Source organism: Triticum dicoccoides, chromosome 7B (genome assembly GCF_002162155.2).
Source record: "Triticum dicoccoides isolate Atlit2015 ecotype Zavitan chromosome 7B, WEW_v2.0, whole genome shotgun sequence".
NCBI lineage: Eukaryota > Viridiplantae > Streptophyta > Magnoliopsida > Poales > Poaceae > Triticum > Triticum dicoccoides.
In genome coordinates, this window is record NC_041393.1 from 304,183,892 (window position 1) to 304,199,498 (window position 15,607).

Sequence of the window (15,607 nt, forward strand, 5' to 3'; positions counted from 1 at the left end):
TCAGGACGGCCCATCAACATACCTACAGATATAAACTCTTTCAATATGCTTCCTCGCTGAACTGTATTACAGTTCGTCTAGGCACTTACCATAAATGCCGCGACGAAGCCTTCTGTTCTCCTTCACGGAGTCTGCCAGCTGAGCACAAACATCTTCTAGTTCGATGCCCAGCCGAACATTGGCATCTTGAAGATCATTCTTCTCCCACCTAACTTGCGTAAGAACGCGCTCACCAGCTTTTAGTTGCCTTTGGAGATGTGACTCGCTATCTTTTACGATCTTCGGATTCTCCCCGAGGTTGTCTGCAGAAATTTTTGCTAGACTTATCAAACAAGCCAATCACTAAATGGTACATTTCCATAAAATTTTGTTATTAAAGACGAAAGATACCAGGAGAGGCCTTTTGGGATTCTTCTAGTTTGGCAACTGCGTCCCTCAACTGGGTCTTGCACTCCTCCAGCTCTTGAGACAATTGGGTATTCTTCTCTACAAGGACCTGTGCATAACATGATCCTTAAATCAGTTGTTTCAACTATTTCAAGTCTCAGGGGCTACTGCTATGCATGCTTATCAAATTTCCTTACCCGTATATCTTTTGCATACTGGTCTGTCGCTTGGGCGAGTCCGCCTTGAGCAGCCCGAATATATGCGTCTCCCGAATTGAAAGCATTAAATGCCTCTTCGAAAAAGATGTTATTCCGAAGTGTGGACCGTCGGCGCCGGTGATTCATGGCACTCTCCACTTCGGAATTTGTGGCGGAGAGCATATCCGCATCCTCTATCGGAGGACAATTCGACATCGGCCCCGCATTGGCCTCCACTCCCGAAGCCGGTTTGGGAATCCGGCTGGTCAAGGCGTGATCGGCAGGTTCCCCGGATATAGTCCGGCGACTCCTCTTTCTTCTAGAATACGAGGGGCGCTGTTACATTTCAAATACAATAAATCACAGGGCAGGTTTCTACCATACCTCTGTAATGGCGTTTCGGCCCTAACCGCCTTCCTCTTAAGCCTGCCTGACCCCGATGCCCTTTGCCGACGAGCCCCCAGGGGCTCGGCGCCGCGTTCCGATGGTCGTCTCTATAAAATGCGATATTTTATGCGTAAGGCATGATATCAGAGAGGAGTCCTCTTTAGAGGATAAGGTTTCAAATTTGCTTACACGCGATGCAGGTAGCAGTCCGGGATAGTCCGCAATGATAGCCACTAAGGCGCCATCGCAGCTGGCCTGATAAAATGCCCCGCCCACTACCTCCACAGTAACATCTGGGTCCTCCTTAAGGCCTGGATCGTAGGCCCTTCCGGGGTCCTTTGGCTGTGTGTGTGTGGGGGGGGGCTGTCGAGTCCTTCCACGGCCCTTCTCAGTTCCTGCTCGGAAATATCGAGGTTAATGATTTTGTTGGAGGGTGCCGGAATGAATAGAGTGGGGGAAGGAGTGACGACTTACCCAGCTTGGGGGGTTGTACATGGAAAATCCATCCCGCGGTTTGATACGAAGGAATTCTTCTTCTTCTCCCTTATACAAGTCAGACAATATTTTCGTCAGAGCAGTGGCGGAGTCCGGACCTTTACGACCACAACGGGTGGCATCATCTTCCCCATTGTAGTGCCACATGGGCTTCCCCCGATATTGGAGTGGCTGCACTCCCCGCATTATGCATATTGCCATAACTTCGACTATTGTCAGCCCTGATTTGGCCAGTATCTTTATCCTGCTCATCAGGAAGTGTACTTCTCTGGTATCCTCCTCTTGGGGGCCCTGAGGGCGCCAACTTCGGTGTACCTTCGGCGGAGCATTATTGAATTCAGGGAGGCCCGTCCGGACTGGATCCGGAAGGGGAACGTCATCAACATAAAACCACTCCGAGGGCCAGTTTGTAGATGCCTTCTTGGGAGTGCTGGCAGGTATCCAGTTTCGGCGACACGCCATATTTCGGCTCCACCCACTTGACATGTGGATTCCCCCTGGTTGCGAGGGATGAGGTAGAACAACTTCTTCCATAACCCGAAGTGAGCCTCATAGCCCAGGAATAATTCACAAAGGGCGACGTATCCTGCGATATGCAGTACAGAGGCAGGAGTGAAGTCGTGCAACTAGAGGCCATAGAACTCCAGGAGCCCGCGAAGGAATGGGTGGATTGGAAACCCGACGCCTCTTAACAGATACAGGATAAAGCATATTCGCTCCTCCGAGGATGGATTAGGAGATCTCTCCGCTTGCTCCCCGCCGTTATAGGTGGCTAGTCCAGCTCGGACAGGGACCATGAACGCCGGTGGAAGAAACCCTTGGGTCTGCAACTCTATTAATCGGCTTTGAGGAACTGAACACTCCTCCCAGTCACCTAGCTTGGAGCGAAGAGAACGGGAAGAAGAGCTGCGGCGACCGGCCATGTTGGAATGGTTTTTTCCGGAGCGCTCTATTGGATGCTTGCTCAAGGGAAGAAGGTGAGGTTTGGATCTGAGGATCCCCGTCCCTTCATATAGACGGTTTGCCTGCAGGGCCGGGGTGGAAAATGCAAAAATGCGTCGCCTCCTCGTATTTGCTCGACACGTGGAGATGGCCATTATTGAAGCATAGAAGCCGAGGAGGACAACAATGATGGGAAGCCGGATACTATTCATTACAACAGAAACTTTGGAGTATTCGGAAATGGAACCCGCCTTGCAATGCCGAAGACAAACTGCGCGCCGGACTCATTGTCACTGAAGCCTGGTTCATGGGCTACTGAGGGAGTCCTGGATTAGGGGGTATCCGGACAACCGGACTACATACTTTGGCCGGACTGATGGACCGTGAAGATACAAGACTCAAGACTTCATCCCGTGTCCGGATGGGACTCTCCTTTGCGTGGAAGACAAGCTTGGCGATCCGGATATTAGATTTCCTTCTTTGTAACCGACTCTGTGTAAACCCTAGCTCCCTCCGATGTCTATATAAACCGGAGGGTTTGGTCCGTATAGGGACAATCACAACAATCATAATCATCATAGGCTAGCTCTTAGGGTTTAGCCTCTACGATCTCGTGGTAGATCAACTCTTGTAATACTCATATCATCAAGATCAATCAAGCAGGAAGTAGGGTTTTACCTCCATCGGGAGGGCCCGAACCTGGGTAAAACATTGTGTCCCTTGCCTCCTGTTACCATTAGCCTTAGACGCACAGATCGGGACCCCCTACCCGAGATCCGCCGGTTTTGACACCTAGGCCACCTAGGCCACCTAGAATGCGTGGCAACGCCATGGTCACACAATTTACGCGCGAGTTTACGCGCTCTGGAGTTGGGCCCCTCGGCCACCGTCCAAACCTCGACGTATCACCATCAAACCATGCATTTATGATTAAATATATACTTATGTACCTAGAAATGATTTTTGGAAAAAATAAAGAGCAAACTATAAGGCAGCTGCAATTCAAATTTGACCCGCTTCCTGCTGAATCACCGAAAATTTGTCTTTTCTAAACTTGAGACCTATTTTGTTTTATATCCAGATCTATGACTGATGGTCACACTGCTGTTTTGCTGTCCTCCTCCTCCTCCTCCTCCTCCTCAGGTTACTCCCATGAACAATTTTGCTAAACATTTATCACATCTTCTCAAGTGTAACATAATGCATATTTTGTTTACCTTTGTAGATATGCTCTACTGCTTACATTTAGTGTTGTCATTGAAGTTGTTTGGTTCTGGCCTCAGTAGCAGTACACTCTAATGTTGGTAGCCTTTATGTTCACTCTTTTACAGGAGTTCCAGGCCTAATTTTTTTGGAGTGTGAAGCCGTGAAGCCAAGTGCAAAGCAGTGAAGCCCTACTTAGCAAAGAGTTTTCTTTGGTTGAGTAGTCTGTAAATTGTAATATTGTAACGGATTGTAAAAGATTAATGTAGTGTCATTTGATGAATTATAGTTCTGTCCTGTTTGAAATAGTGATTATGTATGTTTAAAAGATGTCAAATGGAAACTTGACCAGTGGGACGCACTTATGAATATAATCTGAGCAATTTTGAAATTTCTGACATGTGGGACTGATGTATGGTATTATGACTAGTGGGACCAACTCCAAAACATAATGAGTGAAAATAGAAACTCAATTGATTGTAAGAAGACCAAGGCCCAAAAATAAAGAAGCCAAATATTGGGCTTGGCCCATATAGCCCATAAGAATTGACTTGAAAAAAGCTCGAATTGTTGGGCTTGGCCCATATAGACATCAAATTGGACTGTGCTGATTCTAATCAATGACCTTTTCATTTTGTCGCAATTTTGCCACGTCAACTTGCCATGTTGGATCCTAAGTGGCCCGGGCAGACAACCAGCAACCAAAACAAAAGGTCGTACCAAAAATGACCTTTTGTTTTGGTCGTTGCCTTCTACGACCATATCACAGAGAAGGTCGTTAAGTTTCATTAAAGACAACCAGCTTTGACCAATTGTTTTTGGTCATAAAATGGTCGCAAATGAAAAACAATGACCATTTAGCGACCAATAGTGATGGTTGCAAGTTGACATATTTCTTGTAGTGTAGAATCAGAGGCACAATTTGTTCCATGCAAAGGGAGTTGTGAAGGAATGTTCTGTTCGCGTCATCATAGATGGAGGGAGTTGCAACAACTTGGCTAGCATGGAGATGGTGGAGAAGCCATCCCTCATCACAAGACCACATCCACATCCTTACTACATCCAACAGTTCAACAACTGCGATAAGGTTAAGGTAACACGTACTGTTCGTGTGCATTTTAGTATAGCTGCATATTCTGATTATGTTGATTGTGTTGTGGTACCCATGCAAGAATGTTCCTTATTACTTGGTAGACCATGTCAATTCGATTAAAAATATGTACACCATGGTAGAAACAATCAATATACTCTTCTTCATAAGGATAAACCTATTACTTTGCTTCCTATGTCTCGTGATTCCATTCTGAAAGATGATATTAATAGAGCTAGTAAAGAAAACCAGGAGCAAAATAAGAGTGAAAATCAGATTGTGCCAAAAGAAATTGAGCAACGAATGAAGCCTAATAATAAACCATCTAGTGTTGCTTCTGAAATTAAATTGAAAAGTGGATATTTACTTGCCACTAAATCTAATATTAATGATCTAGATTTCAACAAATCTATTTGCTATGCTTTTGTGTGCAAAGATGCATTATTTTCATTCGAGGACGTGCCTTCCTCTTTGCGTCCTACTGTAACCAACACTTTTGAAGAGTTCGTTGACGTCTTTCCACAAGACGTGCCACCGGGATATCACCTATTCAAGAGATTGAGCATCAGATTGACTTAATTTCCGGTGCTTCGCTACCAAATTGTGCGCCATGCTGTACCAATCCAGAGCAGACGAAGGAGATTATGCGCCAAGTACAGAAGCTACTCGACAAAGGTTATATACACAAATCTCTTAGTCCTTGTGTTGTTCCTATTATAATAGTGCCAAAAAAGGATGGTACATCTCCTATGGTGTTGATTGTAGAGGCATTAATAATATTACTATTCATTATCTCCATCCTATTCCTAGGCTATATGATATGCTTGATGAATTGAGTGGCTCTATAATATTCTCCAAAGTTGATTTGCGTAGTGATTACCATCAAATTCGTATGAAATTGAGAGATGAATGGAAAACAACATTTAAAACTAAGTTTGGATTATATGAATGGTTAGTCATGCCTTTTGTGTGAACTAATGCACCTAGTACTTTCATGAGATTAATGAACGAAGTTTTACTTGCTTTCATTGGACGATTTGTGGTAGTTTACTTTGATGATATACTGATTTATAGCAGATCTTTGGAGGAACACTTGGAACATTTACGTGCTATTTTTATTGCTCTTCGTGACACACGTTTATTTCATAACCTTGGGAAGTGCACCTTTTGTACCGACCGCGAGTATCTTTTCTTGGCTATGTTGTTACTCCATAGTGAGTTGAAGTTCATAAAACCAAGATTGAAGCTATTGAGAGTTGTCCGCATACCAAAATGGTCACACAAGTGAGGAGTTTTCCTGGGCTCGCTGGTTTTTATAGGTGTTTTCTGAGAGATTTCAGCACCTTTACTGCACCTCTCAATGAGCTTACAAAGAAGGATGTCCCTTTTGTTTGGGGTACTACACAGGAAGAAGCCTTCACGATACTGAAAGATAAGTTGACACATGCTCCTTCACTCCAACTTCCTGATTTTAGTAAGACTTTTGAGCTTGAATGCGATGCTAGTGGAATTGGATTAGGAGGTGTTTTATTTTTCTGAAAAATTGAGTGGGCCTAGTCTGAATTATTCTACTTATGATAAGGAATTATATGGTCTTGTTCAGACTTTGGAAACATGGCAGCATTATTTATGGCCCAAAGAATTTGTTATACATTCTGATCATGAATCTTTGAAGCACATTAAAAGCAAGCAAAACTGAACTGTAGACATGCTAAATGGGTTGAATTCATTGAGACTTTCCCTTATGTCATTAAACACAAGAAGGGCAAAGAAAATGTTATTGCTGATGCATTGTCTCGTTGTTATACTATGGTTTCACATCTTGACTTTAAAATATTTGGTTTGGAAACCATCAAAGATCAATATGTGCATGATGCTGAATTTAAAGATGCGTTGCATAATTGTAAAGAAGAGAGAACATGGAACAAGTTCATCACTAATGATGGATTTGTGTTCCATGCTAAGAAGCTATGCATTGCAGCTAGCTCCGTTCATCTTTTATTATTGCAGGAGGCGTGTGGAGGAGGATTAATGGGACACTTTGGCATGAAGAAGACGAAGGACATACTTGCTACACATTTCTTTTGGCCAAAGATGAGACGGGATGTTGAGCGTTTTGTTGCTCGCTGCACTACATGTCAAAAAGCTAAGTCACGACCCAATCCTCATGGTTTATATATGCCTTTTCTTGTGCCTAGTGTTCCATGGGAGGATATATACCCACAGCCCCTGCTGCTATACATACTGGACAAATTACAAGAGCTCACACATGCCAATTGAATTACCAGGTACTTTTGTTTCTTGGTAACGATTCTAATGTTCATGAGAATATGATGGTGCCTAAATTGGATACATTTATTTTGCTTACAAATGAAGGGCCTAGCTTGAAAAAGAAGGATGAACATTGGAGCAAGATCAAGCATGGAGATGATGGCATGCACATGGGGAACAAGAACGGAGTTTCAAGTGATGATTTGAGGATTTTGAAGCCACCATAATGAGTGCTTGAAGACTTGGACGAAATATACAAGATGCCACTTCATAAATTTCGTCAAGAGGCTATTATAGGTGCTGCGTCACCTTATTATTGGGGCAGGACCGTGTAATTTCAAAATACTTCAGTATAAGTTGTTTTTAGAGGCTGTATGTGTGGGGAAACAGAGTTGGGGTTGGTTTCGGACCCCTCCTCCAAGGGGTTACAAAATTCCCTCCCTCTTCCTCCATATATACAACCCTCAGGGCGTTGTTTAAACTTTGAGTTTTGTTTAAATTAAATTTTGCCATAGCTGCAACTTTGCGTACTTCATTTGTATTCAACGACCAGACCAAGATGTCAGAGAACCCCACCTTGATCAATAAAGCTTTCTTCTTATATTCGCATTATCCAGATTGCAATCTCAGTTTCTTGCTTGTTCTTTATTTGCTTGCAGGAAATAGACCCTCGTGGTCAGGTTGATCATGCTCCGGCGTGGTCAATAACCTCTCGGAGTTGGTTTAGCGATTACTAAGGTGCAACGTCCTCGCATACTCGTAGTCAGACCATCAAAGTCTACTCCACCGAAAACGATAAACACCATCTCATCGAAAGACAAGACACCTTTTCCTCTATCAAGAGGTTCATAGAGAACTTCAGCAGTGAGCATGCATCAGCAGAGAGCAGGGTAGAGAAGGAGATGGAGCAGTAGGCAGAGAGCAGAGCAGAGGCAGATCAGCAGAGGGAGGATGAGAGAAAGCAGCAGATGAGAAGGAGAGGGCGTTAACTCAATTGGCTCAAATGTTGGCGGGTTGACCCATGTGTTCCCCTTGTCATAGGCTGGTTGATACTTGCTTAGTTCCAATTCTCTAGCTAATTTATTCGCCCGGAAGTGAGTTTCCTTCAAGCAACGAGTGTAATTCGATGATGAAAATTGACTACCATCAAGATTGAATTCAGGAAACCCGCCAGACATTTCAACCGGCTCCATCTCTCGCAAATAAGCCTTGGCACGCTGTCGTGGGAAACCACGGCCACCTATGGGACCAAGGGCCCCTTGCTGGTTCAGCAGGGGGATGTCATGTTGCACAAAGAGCAGAGGAGCGTGGGGCAGCACGACAGGGATCACACGAGCAATTTTACCTAGGTTCGGGCCGCCACGAGGCCAAAAACCCTACTCCTGCTTTGGTGGATTGATGGTGGAAGAATGGTGGTGGAGCATAGTACACTTGCCCGGCAGGGGCGGCAGTGGCTACACACGTATGAGTGTCTAACTTTCCAACCCCGCAAACCCATTCTACGGTTGCCACAGGCCTCCTTTTATAGGTTAAGGGGTCACCACAATGGCAAATTAGTCATTATGCACTGATAAGATTGCAAACAGTGCTATCATACCTAACTCTGCATGATGATAGAGCGCATTAAATGCGCTGCTCAACGTCACATCATTGTTTACCCGGCAAGCCTTGCCGGACTTGTTTTTCCAGCTCCACGCCTGCTTGTTCGACACGTCTCGGGACGGGTGTCGGTGTCAAAATTGGTGGATCCTGGGTAGGGGGTCCCGAGCTGTGCGTTTAAGGCTAATGATGGAGGCAGGGGACACAATGTTTACACAGGTTCGGGCCCTCTCTATGGAGGTAATACCCTACTTCCTGCTTGATTGATCTTGATGAATATGATTATTACAAGAGTTGATCTACCATGAGATCGTAATGGCTAAACCCTAGAAGCCTAGCCTATGAGATTATGATTCTTGTCCTACGGACTAAACCCTCCGGTTTATATAGACACCGGAGGGGGCTAGGGTTACACAAAGTCGGTTATAGAGAAAGGAATCTACATATCCGAATCGCCAAGCTTGCCTTCCACGCAAAGGAGAGTCCCATCCGGACACGGGGAGAGATCTTCTATCTAGTATCTTCATAGCCCAAAAGTCTGGCCCAAGTATATAGTCCGGCTGTCCAAGCCCTTAATCCAGGACTCCCTCAGTAGCCCCTGAACCAGGCTTCAATGACGATGAGTCCGGTGCGCAGATTGTCTTTGGCATTGCAAGTCGGGTTCCTTCTTCGAATAATTCAAAGTACCTGACTTAAAGAGCAGTATCCGGCTATCCATTTAATGTCGCGCTCATCGGCTTCTGCACCTTCATGATTCCAGTGTCCATGTGTCGAGCGAATACGAGAGGTCGGGGCATTTTTGCATTTACCACCCTAACCATGTGAGAAAATTGTCTATTTAAAGAGACGGGGATCTTCAGATCTAATCCACACCATCTCCCCCAAACGAGGAATCCTCGAAGCTTGCATGCAGAAACCACCCCAACATGGATAGCACTCCCAGCTCTTCCTCCCGCCCTCACGGCCCCAAACAGGGTGATTGGGAAAAGTGTTCCGTATCCCACGACCAACTTGTGAAGCTACAGACCCAGGGATTTCTCCCCCCGTAGATCTAGTCCCTGTTCGAGCCGGATTGGCTTCCTTCGACGGTGAGGAGCAGGCGGAGAAGTTCCCCAACCCATCCAGGGGGAACGAGTATGCTTTGTTCCCTACTTGCTGAGAGGCATCAAATTTCCAATCCATCCGTTCCTCCGAGGGCTTCTGGAGTACTATGGCCTCCAACTGCACAACTTCACACCTCCCTCCATCCTGCATATTGCGGGTTATGCTGCTCTTTGCAAGCTATTTCTGGGTTGCGAGGCTCATTTTGAGTTATGGAAGAAGTTGTTTTGCCTCGTCCCTCGTAATCAAGAGGGATCAATATTCCAAGTGGGCGGAGCCGAGATATGGCGCATTGCCGAGACCGGATACCTATCTAGCACGCCGAAGAAGGCATCCAAAGAATGGCATTCCAAATGGTTCTATGTTGAGGACGTCTCCCTTCCCGACCCAATCCGAAGGGGTCTTCTTGAATTTTCGAGTGCTCCATTGAAGAAGCGCCTCAGCTGGCGTCCTCGTAGTCTCAGGGAGGAAGATAGCACGGAAGTCCACCAATTGATGAGTAAGATAAAGACGCTTGCTCAATCCGGATTGTCAATAGTCGAGGTTATGGCGATATCCATAATGCGAGGGGTTTAACCACTCCAATACCGAGGGCACCCTATGTGGCACTTCAATGGAGAAGACGATGCCACCCGCTACGGTCGAAAGGGTCTGGACACTTCCGCTGCTTTGGCAAAAATATTGTTTGATTTATACAAAGGGGAGAAGGAGGAGTTCATCCGCATCAAGCCCAGAGATGGATTTTCCATGTACAACTCTCCCAGCTGTTTTTTCAGAAGAGGCCTTCAACGCCTTCAACTCGGGTGATGCATACATCCGAGTTGCTCGGGATGGGCTTACTAGAGCCACATACCAGTATTTGAAAGATATGCAGGTAAGTACACATTTGTGCAAAACTGATAATCATATACCAGTAGCCCCCGAGACTTGAAACAGTTGGTATAACTGATTTAAGGATCGTTATATGACCAGGTGCTCACAGAGAAGAACAACCTGTTATCTCAAGAGCTGAAAAAGTGTTAGGACCAGCTGACTGCTGCTACCGCCGAACTGGAGAAATCCAAGAAGGCGGCGTCTGGTAATGTTCCCCTCTATCGAGAAAACATAATCATATACCAAGAGTATTAATACAGGTGCAAATCTTATGGCAGAGTCATCAGATCATCTCTGAGAGGCACCGGAAGTCGCACAAGTGGGAGGTCCAGGAGCTCAAAGGCAATTGGCCACGGGTGAACGTATACTGACACAGGTCAGGGTGGAGAAGAACAAACTCCAAGATGCCAACACCGAGCTGGGCGTGGAACTAAAAGACGTGCGTGCCCAGCTGGCTGACTCCGTGAAGGAGAATAGGAGGCTGCGAGGCGGCATATTTAGTATGTGTTCGGACTTACCTTTACATAGCTCGGCAAAGGAAAGAAACTGACAATAATTATGTATGTAGGTATTTTGACGGGCCGTCCCGAAGAGGAGGTGTCCGAATCATCGAGGGATCTGCTACAAGAGCTGTCGCAAATGCACGAGCAAGCTCGGCAGGCGATGCAAAGTATTGCCAAGGCCTTATGGCCATCCGACTCCCCTCCAGGAAGTATGGAGGGGCTTGTACAACTATTCAAGGGAGCGCGGCGGTGCTTCCGATTATGGAAGATATCGGCCTACCGGGAAGGTGCGCGAGAGGCCTGGGCAATGGTGAAAAGTCGATATACCAAGATCGACCCGAATCACATGGCCCGGGTCAGACCTGTAGGGTCAAATGGAGAAGAAATTCCCGTTAGTTTGGTATATGACTAGGTACAAGTAGCCGCCAAGTATTCCCAACAGGATTATAGGCTAGATAGCCTATTGGATGGCATAGAGGAAGAAGTGTTTGAGTCTAAGTGACTATGTACTTCATTTGACAAATTATGTCTCTAGCTGAATTGTAAAAATGCTTGTCATGGTCGACCTTTTCGCTTCAACCTCTCGACCCGAAGGTGCGGAGTTCTTCCGAATACCCGCTCGGTAATGTAAACCGGGGTATGCATGGAAACCAGGCATAGGGGTCATAGTTGCTTGAACAGACAAGTATCTGGCTAGTTATGTTATATTACATTTTGATGGTAAGAAACATCTTCTAGAGAGAATAGTTCCTTAGGGTTTAGGGTTTAGGGTTAGGGTTTATGTTATATAACTAGCCGGAACCCTAAACCCTAAACCCTTTCCCTGGGTAAGCATGCATTAATGTGCATGTCCGAACCGTGTTTGGAAAAACCACAGCATACATAACATCTAGGGGTTCATAATGTGACAAGTAAAAACATCTTTAGTCCGCCGACCAAATATTCCCTTAAGAACACTAGCTTTCGGCTTCACCCAGTCTGAGGTACACATCCGGATGACCCGACAGTAACAATCGCTGAGGTGCTCCCTTTATGCCCTAGCCGAACTAACGGGAACGTAGGGCATAAGCATAGGAGCCAGGCAACCCAGCTTGGCCAAAACTTAAGTCATATCGATGCATATAATGGAGAAGAAAAGGTACATACGTGGAAAAGACACATATGTGGTGAGCTTGATGCTCGGAAAATAATAATAATAAGCTTATGTACAAGAAGCCCCCAGGTATAATTGACATACATATTAAGAATTGTATGCGTCGTAGGTGTACAGTTTAGTCGTAAAAGAGCTTTATAGATTTAAAAAGGAAAGGTGAAAAGAGATAAAAAATAAATAATGGAACCAAAAAGGGGAAAAAGGAGACGAACGAAGAGTCCGGCACTAGGCATAGAATCTTTGGAGCCTGGCCGCGTTCCATGGGTTCGGCTCTAGGCGGTTGTCTGATGCATCACGCAGGCGGTGCGCTGCTCCGGTGAGAACTGCGTCAATGATGAAGGGACCCTGCAACTTGGGCTTGAGTTTGTCCTTTTTCTTCTCCGGCAAGCGTAGAACGAGTTCGCCAATATTATAAGTCTTGGCCCATACTTCTCTGCTTTGATATCTGAGGGCCTGTTGTTGATAGAATGCGGAACAGGCTTTTGCAACATCGCGCTCCTCCTCTAGGGCATCTAAGCTGTCCTGCCGATCCAACTCAGCTCTCTCTCTCTTCATACATGCCCACTCGAGGTGAGTCCTGAAGAATGTCGCAGGGTAACACAACCTCTGCGCCGTACACCATGAAGAAAGGTGTATATCCGGTAGAACGATTTGGCATGGTCTGCAACTCTCAGAGCACGGAGTCGAGCTCCTCCACCCAGTGCTTGTCTGATTCTTCCAAAGACCGCACTAATCTGGGTTTGATGCCGCTCATGATAAGACCATTAGCTTGTTCGACTTGACATTGGTTTGTGGGTGGTATACGGAGGCATAGTCGAGCTTGATGCCCAGATTAGCACATCAGGCTTTCACCTCATCGGTTGTGAAATTGGTGCCGTTATCGGTGATGCTGTTGTGTGGAACACCATAACGGTGCACAACATCAGATGTAAAGTCTATCACTGGCCCGGCTTCGGCTATTTTAACTGGTTTGGCCTCTATCCACTTAGTGAATTTATCCACCATGACCAACAGATATTTTTTCTTATAGCTTCCTCCTTTAAGGGGTCCGACCATATCAAGTCCCCAGACCGCAAAATGCCAAGTGATAGGGATTGTTTGTAGAGCGGTGGGTGGCATATGGCTTTGGTTGGCGAAAAGCTGGCATCTGACGCTGTTGTGTGGAACACCATAACGGTGCACAACGTCAGATGTAAAGTCTATCACTGGCCCGGCTTCGGCCATTTTAACTGGTTTGGCCTCTATCCACTTAGTGAATTTATCCACCATGACCAACAGATATTTTTTCTTATAGCTTCCTCCTTTAAGGGGTCCGACCATATCAAGTCCCCAGACCGCAAAATGCCAAGTGATAGGGATTGTTTGTAGAGCGGTGGGTGGCATATGGCTTTGGTTGGCGAAAAGCTGGCATCTGACGCAATGTTGGACAAGGTCCTGCACGTCTGCTCGGGCCGTTGGCCAATAGAAACCTGTACAGAAGGCCTTGCTTACAAGGGCAGCCGCGGCATGGTGACCGCCAAGACCGGCATGAATTTCAGCCAAGAGCTGCCGCCCTTCTTCCTCGGAGATACATCTTTGAAGTACTCCGATAACGCTTTTCTTATAAAGTTCTCCCTTGTGAACCTTGTAGGCTTTAGAGCGCCGCACAATGCAGCGTGCCTCATTCTGATCTCAGTAAGCTCTCGCCTATTAAGGTAGGCCAAGAAGGGTTCGGTCCATGGGGCGATGACTGCCATGATGAGATGGGACGATGGTGTAATTTTGGTGGTTGAGCCCCCGATGATGTCGGTGTGTTCGTAATCTGGGGTTGTATTCACATCCAGATTCGTATTGCCGCTCTCCCCTTGCCACACCGCGGATGGCTTAAAAATCCTTTCCAGAAAGATGTTAGGTGGGACGGGGTAGCACTTGACACCGATGCGAGCAAAGACATCCGCCGCTTGATTACTTTCTCGAGCCACATGGTGAAACTCGAGCCCTTCGAACCGAGCCGACATTTTGAGAACGGCGTTACAGTAAGCCGCCATCTTCGGATCTTTGGCATCGAAATCTCCATTTATTTGAGATATTGCGAGGTTTGAATCCCCGCGCACTTCCAGGCGTTGTATGCCCAGGGAGACGGCCATTTGAAGACCATGCAATAAGGCTTCATATTCGGCTGCATTGTTGGAGTCCGTGAATAATATTTGTAGGACGTACTGAACAGTATCTCCAGTAGGGGATGTTAGGACAACGCCTGCCCCTAGGCCTGCCAGCATTTTGGAGCCGTCGAAGTGCATGATCCAGTTGGAACATGTGCCGTACTCTTTAGGTAGTTCGACCTCTGTCCATTCAATGACGAAGTCGGCCAGTACTTGAGATTTAATGGCCTGTCGCGGTTTGTATGATATGGAACGGGAGGAGCTCAATGGCCCACTTGGAAATCCGGCCCGTGGTGTCACGGTTATTTATTATGTCATTGACTGGTACCTCGGAGGCCACACTTATGGAACATTCTTGAAAGTAGTGCCGAAGCTTCCAAGATGCCATGAAGACCGCGTATGCTATTTTTTGGTAGTGTGTGTACCGGGATTTGCATGGTGTGAGGACAGTGGACACGTAGTATACCGACTTTTGAAGCGGGAATTTGTGTCCGTCCACCTCTCGTTCGATGACGAGCACTGCACTGATGACTTGGTGTGTGGCCGATATGTATAATAACATGGGTTGCCGACATTTGGCGCGTCCAGGATAGGGTTGCTTGCTAGAAGAGCCTTTATTTCTTCCAATCCGGCCGTTGCCGCGTCTGTCCACTCGAAGTGATCGGTGCGTCGGAGAAGGCGATAGAGTGGCAATGCCTTTTCTCCTAGTTTGGAGATAAAGCGGCTTAAAGCTGCCACACATCCGGATAATTTGTGGACTTGTTTAAGGTTTTTTGGCATAGCCAACTATGACAAAGCTCGGAATTTAGCAGGGTTTGCCTCAATTCCTCTATTGTAAACGATGAAGCCCAGAAGTTTTTCAGTGGGAATGCTGTCGGTGTCAAAACCGGCGGATCTCGGGTAGGGGGTCCCGATCTGTGCGTCTTAGGCTGATGGTAACAGGAAGCAAGGGACACAATGTTTACCCAGGTTCGGGCCCTCTCGATGGAGGTAAAACCCTACTTCCTGCTTGATTAATATTGAAGATATGGGTAGTACAAGAGTAGATCTACCACGAGATTGTAGAGGCTAAACCCTAAGAGCTAGCCTATGATGGTATGATTGTAATTGTGATCGGCCTTCTATGGACCATGCTCTCCAGTTTATATAGACACCGGAGAGCTAGGGTTTACATGGATTTGGTTACAAGGAAGGAAACATAATATCCGGATCGCCAAGCTTGTCTTCCACGCAAAGGAGAGTCCCATCCGGACACGAGCCAAAGT